We start from the raw sequence: 14549 nt of genomic DNA on the forward strand, positions 1-14549 counted from the left end.
AGCTCTTTCATTGCAGTTAATATTTGTTTATCCCCTTCACCTACTATTCTCAGAGCGTTAATTCCAGGTAGTGGGTCAGTCATTGTTAACTTACTTGCAGAGACAACAACTGCACTGAGGCTGAGACGATTGTTTATAAATTCAGTAGTCTGAGATCCCTGAGATTTGATTGTTACAGGATATGGCACAATTTTCGTCATAGCTCCTGGAATGTCTGCAGATGTTATAACCTTTAGAAATCCTTCAACTCTATTGAGTTTGGATTGTGTATTGGTATCCAGTACAATCTGTTTGAGATCTCTAACTTCCCAATGGGTCAACTCATGCCCCTTATCCAGTAGATTTAAAATCCTGGAAATTACTGGGAGTGATTCCTCAAAGTGCTCATTATTCACGGGATTGGGGGAGCTAGTCAAAAAAGCCCGAGGCGGCGGTGGATGAGTTACAGGTAGAGATGGCAATCATTTATCTTGTTCTTCAAACAAATTTGTCAGCCCATTATGTAGGGCTAGATCAGTATTCTCGTCCGATGGCCATTTATTACCACTGGCATAAGTAAATATAGAGGCTGATGGAAGGGGAAATCTCGCATTGGCTGAAAATAGTCTATGTGGTGTTAAGTTTTGCAGTCGAGGAAGAGTATTATAGAGGTGAACATTATCCACTCCATGACATGCAGCATTAACAGGAGTAGATGGACCTCTTGAAAGCCTTACACGTTTGCTCAATTCTAGCTTCACTGTTTGTGACAACATCGAGACATCCAGGTTTGGCTCCTTGATCTCCTCATTTTGTAACCTGGGTTGCTGTTCAATAGGTATCTCCCGACTTGTCTGAGGAGGAACTTGAGAGTCAAACGATAAGCCTACTGGAATAAATGAAGTATCTTCTTCCTCCGACATATGACCACCCCCCCTTGCATGCACCTGAGCCATCATATGTGAATATTCCACTTCCTGTAAGATTTCAGTATTTTTTTCAATTTTTTTTTTTATTTTCTCCCACATACAACAGCCAATCTTTATCCCCTCCCCCTCCTCCGGGTTTATATCCACCAAGATCTGGTCTGGCCCCTTGTGTGCCGCCCCAAGCCCTGGGTCCTCTTGGTTTCCCTTAGGCTCAGCCACACCATTTTCGTTATTTAAACAGGGGGGACACAGGCCCTCCATTGAGGATCCAGTGTTGGTTTTGTTAGAAATAGAAGTAGAAAGGCAGACTTTCCCATTTCTTAATACTGTGGTCATATTGGTTTAAGAGGATTTAATCCCTGAACCTTAAAGAATCAGCTTATAACTAACATTCAGTACCCGTGAGAAAATAATAGCCAAAGCATTCACATGCACACATCAGCAGAGTGGGGCGTTTCGCCAAGGAAGCCTTATAGGCAGACTCAGTACAGGCTCAATGCCTAAAGAGACACAGAAGAGAAAAGTTAGTTTATAATGTAATGGCGCCCCCACGCCGACTCACTGCCCAACAGTTCCTCACTTCCTCCTCACGTCCGTGCGCTCGTGACATGCACAATCTCAGCTGATTACAAATAGGCTAGAGGCGGGAGAGCGAGGGGGCGTGTCCAAGATACACAGAGGATCTGGAACAAATGAAAAACAGAGGAGGACCTAGTCAATTGTTGTGTGGCTACGTCAGCAATCCAAAGTTGCAGACCCAACCAAGACCCAACCCACCAACCTTAAATCCAGCCCCCAAGCCAGCCCGCAGTGCACGGGTCAACGCTAGAACAAAAAGTCTCCCTAAAGCAGAAAAGGCAAATTACTGTTGTTAATTGAGTCCATAGTCCAGAGTTTCGCCGCTGTTTACACGGCTAGCCCTTCCTCTTCTCCTTACAGCAGGCAGCGACAGGCGGCAACTAGTTTTAGAAGGGCAGAATCTCCAGCCCAACAGCTCCTCACTTCCTCCTCACTTCTGTGCTCTCGTGACGTGCGCAAGCTCAGCTGATTACAAATAGGCTAGTGGCTGGAGGCGGGAGAGCGGAGGGGCATGTCCAAGATACACAGAGGATCTGGAACAAATGAAAAACAGAGGAGGACGTAGTCAATTGTTGTGTGGCTACGTCAGCAGTCCAAAGTTGCAGACCCAACCCAGAACCAACCCACCAACCTTAAACCCAGCCCCCAAGCCAGCCTGCAGTGCACGGCTCAACGCTAGAACAAAAAGTCTCTGTAAAGCAGAAAAGGCAAATTACTGTTGTTAATTAAGTCCACAGTCCAGAGTTTTGCCGCTGTTTACACGGCTAGCCCTTCCTCTTCTCCTTACAGCAGGCAGCGAGAGGCAGCAACTAGTATTAGAAGGGCAGAATCTCCAGCCCAACAGCTCCTCACTTCCTTCTCACTTCCATGCGCTCGCAACCTGCGCGAGCTTAGCTGATTACAAATAGGCTAGTGGCTGGAGGCGGGAGAGCGGGGGGGCGTGTCCAAGATACACAGGATCTGGAACAAATGAAAAACAGAGGAGGACCTAGTCAATTGTTGTGTGGCTATGTCAGCAATCCAAAGTTGCAGACCCAACCCAGACCCAACCCACCAACACCTAAACCCAACCCACCAACCTTAAACCCAGCCCCCAAGCCAGCCCGCAGTGCACGGCTCAACGCTAGAACAAAAAGTCTCTGTAAAGCAGAAAAGGCAAATTACTGTTGTTAATTGAGTCCACAGTCCAGAGTTTCGCTGCTGTTTACACGGCTAGCCCTTCCTCTTCTCCTTACAGCAGGCAGCGACAGGCGGCAACTAGTATTAGAAGGGCAGAATCTCCAGCCCAACAGCTCCTCACTTCCTCCTCACTTCCGTGCGCTCCCTCCATAGTGAATTTGCATCTTGGCCGGGAATATTAGTGCGTATGGGACCTGTCGTGCCCTCAACAGCCGCTTGACTGGCTCGTATGATCTTCTGCTGGCCTGCACTCCTGTGGCAAAATCCGGATAGATATGTATGTGGCTCTCTTCGTATTGTAGTGTCCCGATTTCTCTTGGCTTTCTAAAGATTGTGTCTCTGTCTCTATAATTTAAAAGTCTTGCAATGACCGTGCGCGGCGGAGCCCCAGTGCTCAGAGCAGGAGCCAGCGTGCGATGGGCTCGTTCAACCAAAAATTGGCTCGAAAAGGAGTCTGTTCCAAAAAGGGTCTTGAGAAGATTTTCCACTTGTTGTTCCATCGCGCCTTTTCCGAACTTTTCCGAGACCCCCACAATCCGTATATTGTTTCTTCGGGATCGGGATTCTAGATCCTCGCACTTATTTTGCATTTTGTTCATGCCTTCCTTGAGCTGGGCTATGTCTTGACCGTGCCACGCAATCGTGTCTTCATTTGTGCCGATTCTGTTTTCAGCCTCAGTGAGTCTGAGGCTCTCCTTGTCAACTATGGTTTTCAGTGCTCCGATAGTATTGACAATGTCATCCAGCTTTACATTGATGGATAGGAAGCCATTTTGTACTACAGTGGTTAGGCGTTCAACTCTGTCACCACTCTCCGCATCAGGGTCGGATGTCGATATTGTTGGCGGGTCTTGTTCCTGGCCGACTGCCTGGCTGCTGGTGAACGAGTCCATCGTGCCCTTTTTTCTGGCGCTCGCCCCTTCTGCCACCTTTTCCTGTTTTCGCGTGTTCCCCATGTCAGCCGCACCAGTCAGCACACCACCACAGCCCGGCAGGGGTTATAGACCTCGTGGGCCAGTAATACAGTTCTGTCGGGGCAAGACACCCGTGCTTTACCAGGATGTTGTCCGTCGAATGGGCTCATCCAGGGGGGGCCACACAAATGACACCTATGGGGACGCCAGTCCTCAGTCCTTCATTGCCATTAAAAGTCACAGGCGTCTGTGGCCCTGATTTAGGCTGGTACAATTATTTATTCCCCCACTTGCAATGGACTGTGCCCTCCCACGTACAAACAAGTTGATTATAGGTACTTCCAATCAATGTTCAGATCGGCACAGTTTCCACAATGGGTGCTTATGTGTGGTCACTGATTGGCACGTCCGTCTTGGAACCAGGTTTCGCACCCAAGGATGATCAATTAGTCCATCAATTTAATTATTAGGGCCAGCAGGCGTCTTTTCTCTGGAGAGACCTCAAAGCATGTCTCACCAGATGTATGTCAAGTGATTTAATGGAGCTGACCCCAGCTCAGCACAGGAGCCCTCAGTTTACCGTTGCCCTATCTGTGCCTCTCCGCCCCAGCACGTGTGTGCCTCAGTGCCAGCACAGCGCAGTGCAGGCAGTAATGGTGTTCAGGGAGCCTGAAGCAGCACCCAGGCGCGGCACCGCCAGATCCAGCTTGCACTTATTAACTTATAATTGACACGGATGGTGCTCTCTGGCACTCCCAATGCTGCCCTCACACTGTTTAACTGTGGGTAACTCAATGTTTTGGTGCTCCTGAGGCCCCCGCAGTCCGGTGTTGTCTCTACTGCAACCCTGTGGGAGGTACCGCTGCGAGTGGTGGCACTCAGCCCCAGGGGGAAACGGATTATTTTCTTCCCCCTCGAGCGCCGCTCCTTAGTCTCGGACCGGGCCGGGCAAGGGTGACCCACCGTCTGATGATGGCCCGCCCCCAAGCACCCGCTGCGTCCGAGCGGGGAGCACCAGCTCTAACCAATCGGGTTCGCCCGCCTCCTCGGTCGTCCAGGTGCTGCCTCGCCGAGTCCCTTCAGTGCAGCCTCGACAGCCGGTCTGTTTTCAGGGCCGTCATGTTCGGAACACTCGCCTGCCACGATCCAGTTATGTGGCGCCAAGGGGGGCCACTCCCGCCGAGCCGCAGCGCTGCGAGTTTAAACGCTGCGTCTTCTCGCACGGTGGCCCCTCCTCTCTATCCCCCGCCGGCCCAGAGCGTCAGCGGCGCGGGCCACCGAACATCCGGATGTCCTCTGCGGCGCGTACCCTGGCCCGGTCCCGGTCCGACTGTTTTGTTGAATATCTCAACGTATATTGCACTTCCATTCCCAGGATTTCTGACGAGTGTGCACCGTACCTTAGCACACCTCTTGCTCGGTTCTGCTATCTGCGGGTGGCTCCAATATAAGGATTTATTAATATACGGATGACGGCCGGGCCGGAGCTCTCACTTCAGGCGGGCATCTTAGCTGTACGCAACAGCCCAAGCCTGATCGTTTTAAGCCATTTATTTGGTCTGTTTATCAGCCAATTGCAGGAACTTTGCGAAATGCAATCCATCATCAACATTCTTTCGATGAAGACACCTGGACACAGAAAAAGTTCTAAGGAGAGAGTGCTGGCGATTGAAGAAGAACATCATAACCCAATAAAATTGCGAGAAGAGCTGCAAAAGCTCACTAGAGTGTACAAGCACTGGTTGCGAGCAAGAAAAGCACTCCGACACCAACAAGACAATGAGCAGATGTTTGCGTCCCTGTGCGTCAATAGTACGCAAAACCTTTGGTCAATTATAAACAACCTAGATAAGAAATCAATCAGTAACAGCACTCAATGCAACTTGGTCACAGAAAAGAGCTGGACAGACTATCTCACAAAGAACTTCAAGAATATATCAGAGATCCAGGAAGAAGAGCAGGAAGCCGCTCAGTGGGAACTCAAATTTGACATAAAATTAATAGAAGAACTTATTTTGAGTTCCTTATCCTCGAAGGCAGCGGGACCCAATGCGTTAACCTACCAGGTTCTAAAAAACAACGTTAAAACATGGGCAAATCTCCTGTATAATCTCTATAATGAAATAATAAAGACACAAAACTTTCCGTCATCTTCGAAGCAAGCAATAGTAATACCATTCTACAAGGGGGGGGCGATAGATCTCAACCAGAGAATTATAGACCAATCACCCTCCTTGATATTGAAAGCAAAATAGTCATGCGGGACATCTTTATTGAACTACATAACTGGGCAAAGACAAGAAATATCATCTCCAAATTCCAAATAGGATTCAGACATGGCATGTCCACATCATTAAATGGTTTTGTTCTCAGCCTCCTAGCAGAATATTCGAAAAATCATGGAGAGGGCCCGTTATATGGAGCCTGGATAGATTTCTCCAGGGCATTCGATCTAGTCAATAGGGAGAAACTGTGGGCAAAACTGAGAGACTGGGGTCTGCCAAGAAGGTTGCTGTCAATACTAATTGAACTGCATAAAGACACCTCATTGATGGGAAGATTAGATGAAGCAGGCCATCTGACAAATTCAATTAGAGTTGAACAAGGAGTGAGACAAGGTTGCTTGGGTGCACCATTCTTTTTTAATCTGTATCTGTCGGATCTGGGAGGCTTCCTGCAATCGTGGGTTATGGCGAGTCCAAAACTGAGTTCCATCAATGTCCATTGGCTCGCATATGCAGACGACATTGTCCTGATTGACAGGACAGCAATAGGATTACAACATCTATTGAATGGACCAAGTATTTACACAAAAATGAATGGTCTGCAAGTAAACCCAAGGAAATCCATAATCTTGGTGCTGAAACATCCTAATAAGCACATTCACTATGGAAAATGGTTCTTTGAAGGGGAAGCCATCACAAGAGCAGATGAGCTGGTGTACTTGGGGTATGGTATACTCCTCACTCTCAGCCAACAAAGTAGAAATGGAAATAAGGCTAAAGGTTGAGAAAGCGGTACTGCAGATGAAAAAGATCTTCTTTGGCCTTTGCAAATTTTCAATTATGCCATTACTAAAGTTTTATGTCGTCTAAATAATTCTGGTCATATTGTATGGCATGGAGGCCCAACCGTTATTATGGGACATAGATTGGCAAAAAGTGGAAAGCCAATTATGGAAAAGATCCTTGGGCTTGCCCAATTGTGTCCCTATGGCAGTTCTAAGATTGGAACTTGGCCTCAAATCATTGCGGCAACAAGTGGCCTGGAGATTGCTCTCACTATACAGGTTAATAATAATTCCACAAAGCAACTCGCTATATGAGGATATAACACAACAATATCAATCGGATAAGTCCAAGATTTTGCAAAAGCTGGAAGTAAAAGTGATGAGAAGTCTGATAGAGGCCTACGTATCGGTGGAGACACTTAAAGAAAACCCCCAGAAAATTAAAAAAGAAACAGAAACAATGGACTGGGTTAAAACAGGGTTGGAAATGCGACTCGCAAAACCAAAGAATAGTTTCCCCAATATAGACAAAAAACTAGGAGAAATACCAAATTACTTACAAAAACATCCAGATAGTGAATCAAGAAATATCTTTCTTCAAACACATCTAAACTTAATTCACACAGGCAAAATTCTGAATATGAGAGGGCAAGGGCAGAATGCCATCACTTTCTGCAATGTTTGTGTAGACCTGAATAAACAAAATTTGCAGCATCTACTTCAAGATTGCGAAGGGACTTGGGAAACGAGAGTAATGTATTTTTCGAAGTTTGTAAATAAAATGGAGTATCTGCTTTCAGAAAACTTTGTAACCTTTTGACATCAGGACAAAGTACTGCCTTAACAACTGCAGTAGGTCAGGTCTTAACAAAGATCGGCCTGACCTCTAAAGAAACATGGCAGATTGTGACCAGTGCTTCAGAAGAAAATAAGGGGTAACGTGGGAGCGGCAGGAACATTCTCCTTCCAAATCGCTCTATGTTATTGTTATTGTTATTTTGCACTTATATAGCGCCTTATATACCATTGGTATGGTCTGAAGGCGCTGGTAGGTTGAACGCCCTTGGGAACCGAAGTTCAGATCAGTAGAGAGAGTAGGGAGAGTCAAAAGGTGCGTGTGAGCACCGGATATGTGTGCAGCTTGTGCGGTACACGTGTAATAGCTGCTTCTTATCGGTAGGTGTGGTGGTTGAGAGATCAGGAGAATGTGTTCGTTCTGGCAGGATTTATCCGGAACGGATGTGGCTGCGTTAGGCCTGAGGAAAACGCCTGGCTGGGGTTGTGGGACCAGCAGTGTTTACATAGAATGATGTGGAGTAAGCGGTGGATGTTCGTATGAGAACAGTTATACCGAATGGTGTCATAGTATCTCTGTGTTCTAGTTGAGTGGTGATGTAAGGAGAGAGTAAGCGTGGGGTGTGGTGTGATGGGTTATATGGTCTTTCAGTGTGCAAACTTCTAAATGCAACTTTCCCAGAGAGGGAACTGGGCGAACTTCTAAGTACAATTTTCCATACAGAGTCTATTGGGAACACTTCTAAATTCATTTCATCAGAGAAGGTATTGGACTCGTATCCGCAGTCATCCGCCCTCCGCAGTCATCCGTCCTCCGCAGTCATCCGCCCTCCGTAGCCATCCGCCCTCCGCAGTCATCCGTCTTCCGCAGTCATCCGCCCTCCGCAGTCATCCGCCCTCCGCAGTCATCCGCCCTCCGCAGTCATCCGCCCTCCGTAGTCGTCCACCCTCCGTAGTCGTCCGCCCTCCACAGTCATCCGCCCTCTACAGTCATCCGCCCTCTACAGTCATCCGCCCTCCATAGTCATCCGCCCTCCATAGTCATCCGCCTTCCACGGTCAACCGCCATCCACACTCATCTTCCAAAGGTATCTGCCCTCCACAGTCGTCCGCCCTCCACAGTTATCCGCCCTCCACAGTCATCCGCCCTCCACAGTCATCCGCCCTCCACAGACATCCGCCCTCCACTGACATCCGCCCTCCTCGGTCATCCGCCTTGCACAGTCATCCGCCCTCCACGGTCATCCGCCCTCTATGGTCATCCGCCTTCCACACTCATCTTCCACAGGCATCCGCCCTCCAGACACATCTTCCCCAGGCAACCGCCCTCCACAGTCTTCCGCCATCCATACCCATTTTCCAAAGGCATTCGCCCTCCACAGTCGTCCGCCTTCCCCAGTTATCTGTCTTCCACGGTCGTCATCTGCCCTCCACAGTCACCTGCCCTCCACAGTCACCTGCCCTCCACAGTCATCTGCCCTCCACAGTCATCTGCCCTCCACAGTCATCTGCCCTCCACAGTCTTCCGCCCTCCACAGTCACCCGCCCTCCACCGTCATCCGTCCTCACAGTCAACTGCCCTCCACAGCCATCCGCCCTCCACCGTCATCCGCCCTCCACCGTCATCCGTTTTCCACCGTCATCCGCTCTCCACAGATTACCGCTTTCCAAACGGACATCCGCCCTCCACAGTCATCTTCCACAGGCATACACCCTCCACAGGCACACACCCTCCGCAGTCATCCGCCCTGCCCAGTCGTCCGCCCTGCCCAGTCATCCGCTCTCTACAGTCGTCCGCCCTCTACAGTCATTCGTCCTCCACAGTCATCCGCCCTCCACAGTCATCCGCCCTCCACAGTCATCCGCCCTCCACAGTCACCCGCCCTCCGTATTCATCCGCACTCTGTAATCATCCGCACTCTGTAATCATCCGCCCTCCGCAATCATTCGCCCTCCGCAGTCATTCGCCCTCCACAGTCATCCGCCCTCCACAGTCATCCGCCCTCTACCGTTATCCGCCTTCCACAGTCATCCGCCTTCCACAGTCATCCGCCTTCCACAGTCATCCGCCATTCCACAGTCATCCGCCCTCCGTAATCATCTGTCAGCAGCGTTCATCTTCCACGCGCATTCCACTCGTCGGTACTCAGTCGGTCTCCCACTTCCGGCCTCTCACCCTACACATTCCTCTGCTTTCGACATTCTTCCGCTCTTCCACACCCTGTCGCTCACCCATTCAGTCGCTGATACTTTTCTCTATTCATTACGCGCATCTGCTCTAGACGTTCTTCTGCTCTGTATGCTCTCTTCGATCAGCAAGCTCCTTCGCTCTGCATGCTCTTCCAATTCTCCACCTTCCTCCACTTTCTACACATAGCCGCTCTTCATACTTGGACCGCTTTCTACAGTCAATTGGTTTACATACTCATCCGTCATCCCCATCGGTTTTGCTCGTATTATTTATCGGGTCTCCAGACCCAGCCGTCTGCCAGACGCACCAGTCAACCGCTTTCATCCTCCACATTCATTTATACTTGTCTAGAATCATCTTTATTCATTCGCCCTTCTCAATCATCCGTTCACCACACTCATCGTCTTTCCAAGCTCGTCCATGCTCTATTTTTCTTTTATCCAGTGGTCAATTCGTGTTATTGACTTCACTGTTTACATCTACATTACTCGCTTTAATTTTTTTTCTGAATATTTGATACAATCCGTATATTTTTTTTTTTTTTTTTGCATTTGGTTTTGCTTTGGGTGCTTCGCTGGGTCGGTGTTATTTTGATGATGCTAGAACGGAACCGGTTGGTTTTAGGGAAAGAGCCAGGTTTTCAGTAGTTTGCGGAAAGCTGTTAGCTCCTCGGTTAGCCTGATGTGGGGTGGGAGAGAGTTCCACAGGGTTGGGGCTAGGGCTGAGAATGATGCTCCGCCTAACCTGACTGAGTTTGTCTTAGGAATTACTAGGAGGCCGGCTGTGCTTGATCTGAGGGTGCGAGTGGGGTGATAAGCTATTAGTTTTTCTTGAAGATATTGTGGTCCAGTTTTATGTACTGCTCGATGGGTGAGGCATAAGGTTTTGAAAGCTACCCTACGGGCTACTGGAAGCCAGTGGAGTGTCTTGAGGGCTGGGGATACGTGGTCTCTTGGACCAAGCGCAAGTAGCACTTTGGCCGCCGCGTTTTGTGCTCTTTGAAGTTTGTTCATTTGGTAGGCATGGATTCCGAGGTATAGGGGGTTGCCGTAGTCCAGCCGTGAGATGACGATTGATTGTACCGCAGAGACTCTGTTAGGAAATGATAGATATGGAAAGATGCGCCTAAGGTTTTTGAGGTGGTAGTGGCAGGACTTTGAGACATTGTTGACTTGGCGCGAGAGTGTTAGGTCAGAGTCTAGGGTGCATCCAAGATTTTTCACTGTGTTGGAGGGTATCGGTGAGTTGCCCATGGCGGTTGGCCAGGGTAGAGGGTGCGGGAGAAGATCTGGGTTGCCGCACACCATGATTTCTGTTTTGGAGGGGTTTAACAGGAGGTGGTTTTGGGTCATCCAGCGTTCAATGTTAAGGAGGCAGGATGCCAGGTCAGGTCGTGAGTTAGGATTCGTGTTCAAGAATTTTAGAATTAGTTGTGTGTCATCGGCGTAATTGTAACATAGGATGTTGTGTGCACGAATTATCGGTGGGAGGGTGATCAGGTAGAGATTGAAGAGGAGGGCAGATAGACACGCTCCTTGTGGGACTCCTGTGTCGACTGGTCGGGCTTGGGAGGTAAAGTTGGAGAGTGTCGTTATTTGGTGCCTGTCCTTGAGGAATGAGGCTATCCATTTGAGGGCGGTTCCACGTATTCCTAGGGAGTGGAGGCGATCAAGGAGTATTGAGTGATTGATCGTGTCAAAGGCGGCTGATAGGTCGAGAAGGATTAGTGCGGCGCATCCCGCGGAGTCAGCAGTCATTTTAAGGTCGTCCCAGATAGAGGTTAGGGTGGTTTCAGTTCCGTGACAAGTTCTGAAGCCTGATTGGGCAGGGTCTAGGAGTTTGTTGGCTTCAACAAAGGCGTTAAGTTGAGAGTAGGCGGTTCGGTCAATGAGTTTGGCGAGGAACCTGGTGTTTGATATGGGGCGGTAGTTTTTGGGCTCAAGCGGGTCGAGCGAGGGTTTTTTAATCAGGGGTTTGACGTGCGCCAATTTGAATGCGTCTGGAAAGGTACCGGAAGAGAGGGAAGCATTTATGATGGATCTTGCGTGTTCTCCTGCACAGGTGGAGGCAAAGATTTCTTTAAGGGTAGTGGCAGGGCATGGGTCCAATGGTGATCCGGATGGTTTGCGGGCAGATAGGAGTTTGAGAAACTGTTCTGTTGTTAATGGACTGAAGGAGTCGAACGTTGGTTGCGTGGAGGTTGTAGCTGATGGGTTGGGTGGTAAGGGCTGAGGATTGTCTAGTGGCTGTAAGAGTGCTAGTTTGGAGGTTAGAGTATTTGTCCTTTCTATAGCAGTGGAGTAGAAGTGGAGGGAGAGTGAGTCACAGAGTGATTGCGATGCAGTCGGGATGGTTGTGTTACAAGCTGGGTTGGTGAATTCGGAGATAATTTTGTGGAGTTCTTTGCTTGGGTTTTTGCAGTTTAGGATTCGGGAGTTGTAGTGGGCCTTTTTTGTTTTCCGGATTTCGGCTTTGTACCGATACAGGTGTCGGGCTAAGGTGGTCCTGCTCTCATGGGTTTTCTCTTTATGCCATTTGCGTTCTAGGTGTTTGTATAGTCGTTTAGTGGTCTTCAGCTCGGGAGTGAACCATCTGGGGAAAGGGCCACGGCGGATTGATGGTTTGCAGGGGGGGGTGAGGCGCATCAGAGATGCGCTAAGCCATGAATCAAGGGCCTCAGGGGTGAGATGGTTGTTGAGAGGGCAGGATGGTGGTGGAGACTGGAGGAGAACCTCGGCTAGGTCTGGGGTGATTATTAGTTTCTTCCAGCATTTGCCTATGTTCGGAGGTTCGGATACGAGTAGGGGGAGGGGTTCGGGTGAGTGGATGGTGAAAGAGAGAATGTAGTGATCAGACCAGATGATAGGGGTGGGCGGCATTAGCTGAATCAGGTTGTTGGAGCTAAAGATGGCATCGAGAGTGTGTCCTTTATAGTGGGTCGGTCCGTTTATGTGGGGTTGGAGGTTAATTGCATCTAATCCGTCAACCAGGGAGTATGTCATAGGGTTGGTGGGGATGTCGAGCCATATGTTGAAGTCTCCAAGAAGGGTGAGGTTGGGATGGTTTAGTTGGAGGGTGGCGATAGAGTCGCAAAGGTTATTTGCGAAGTGTCTATCGTAGCCTGGGGGCCTGTAGATTATTAGGAAGCTATGTGAGAGCGATGGTGAGAGGGATAGTTTAACAAGGAGAGATTCGCAGGATGGAATGGAGGGTTGGTTATTGATGATTGAGGCGCGGAAGAGAGATTTGAAGACGAATGCTAGCCCTCCTCCCCTGGACGGACGGTTCAGTGGGATGAGGGAGTAGTTGGGGGGAAAGGCTTCGTTGGCGATTGGGCCGAAGTCGTCAGAGAGCCAGGTTTCAGTGATGAAAACTAGGTCTGGTTTGTCAGAGGTGAGGAGGTCAAAGATGGAGTGTCTGTTTTTTGCTATTGATCGGGCGTTAAATAGGATGCAGTTCACATCGGCAGTCGGGGATGATCTTGGTGGTGGGGGGGGAGGGTGCAATGGTGGAGAGTTTGGGGGGGGAGGGTGGGTTGGGTGATGATGGATGGGAATAGTGGGCGAGCAGAGAGATTGGCAGGCTTCGGGAGGGGTTGGGAGGCTGCGTGTGATAGGATGGTCGGGTTTTGGAAGGGGGATTTGAAAGAGGGATGTTGACGGTAAGGAGTTTCAGTTGCAGCTGATGAGAAATCGAGGGAGAGGGGTTTCAGGTGGGGGGAGGCCGCGGGGGAGAGGGGGGATTGCGGGATAGATGTGGTTGGTCGAGATAGGGGGGGCGAGGAGTGCTGTGAGATTGAGGGGGACCAGGAACGTTTCCTCTTTAGTTTCCTTGCTGCGACTGGTGTGTGGGAGAGAGTGGGGGAGTCGGAGGGTGAGTGGGAGGCAGCTTCGGTTCTTGCTAGGGCTAGCCGTGCAGTTTTTAGGGAGGGGAAGGGGTGAGGTCGAGTGGGGATGGTGGCAGGGGTATAAGGGGAGGGCGGGAGTTGGGTGGTTGCAGGGTGGGGTGTGACAGGTATGATAGAGAGGGGAGCGGGTATGGGTAATGCTGGTGGGTCAGGGGTGGGGTTCAGAGGATGAGTGGTCTTGGGGTGGGTGGCTCGCCATCGTGCCCCCCTTGCTTGGTGTTTGGAGAGGGGAAGAGCAGGAGGTGCGAGATAGGGTGGGAGGGTTTGGGTGCGGCGGGAGGGGACGGGAGACAGATCGGAGAGTGGGGGTGGTCCATGGGTGGTGTTTCTGACTGATTCTGGTGGAGTGGGTGCACTCATGATTGGTGCGAGTTTTAAGATTGGTTTAGGAGGGTTTTCTGATTGTAGTTCTAAGGTCGGTGGTGACACGCTTTTAGGCACCCTTCAGGGTTCAACTGCTCAAACCTGAGATCCTTCCTATAACATGGGATGTGATATCAACTCCTTCCTATTCCAATCCTGAGACCCTTCCTATACCATGAGATGTGATATCTTAGGCACACTTCAGGGTTCGACTGCTCAAGAAGGTATTAGATTTATTTGGTGCTTACTAGCTAGAGTTTTAAACAGAGATTATTTTAGTTTGTTGGGTACCTTTCTAGGTTCCTCTGTCGCCAGGGAGGATATTCGGACAGCTTCAAGATTTTATTTGCTTAGAAGGGGTATTAGGTTGTTAGTCTCAGAGAGATTTCTTAGAGGGATTATTGGGCACAACTTCTACATACGCACGTAGGCTATAGGAGTGTAATACTTAATGAATGTAATTCGGAACACTACTAAAATTTAACTTTTTCAGAGAGGTTATCGGGCGCAGTTTCTAATTGTAGTTTCGGGAACAATTCTAAATGCCAGTTTCTTAGAGAGGCTATTGGGGGTAGCTTCAGAAATGCAATTGGGAACACTTCTAAATGCTGTTTTCTTAGAGAGGCTATTTGGCACAGCACCTAAATGCAGTTGGGAAGACTACTAAATGCAATTGGGGACACTTCTAAATGCAGCTTTCTTC

This window comes from Ambystoma mexicanum, chromosome 2p (assembly GCF_040938575.1).
Source record: "Ambystoma mexicanum isolate Mex_15411 chromosome 2p, UKY_AmexF1_1, whole genome shotgun sequence".
NCBI lineage: Eukaryota > Metazoa > Chordata > Amphibia > Caudata > Ambystomatidae > Ambystoma > Ambystoma mexicanum.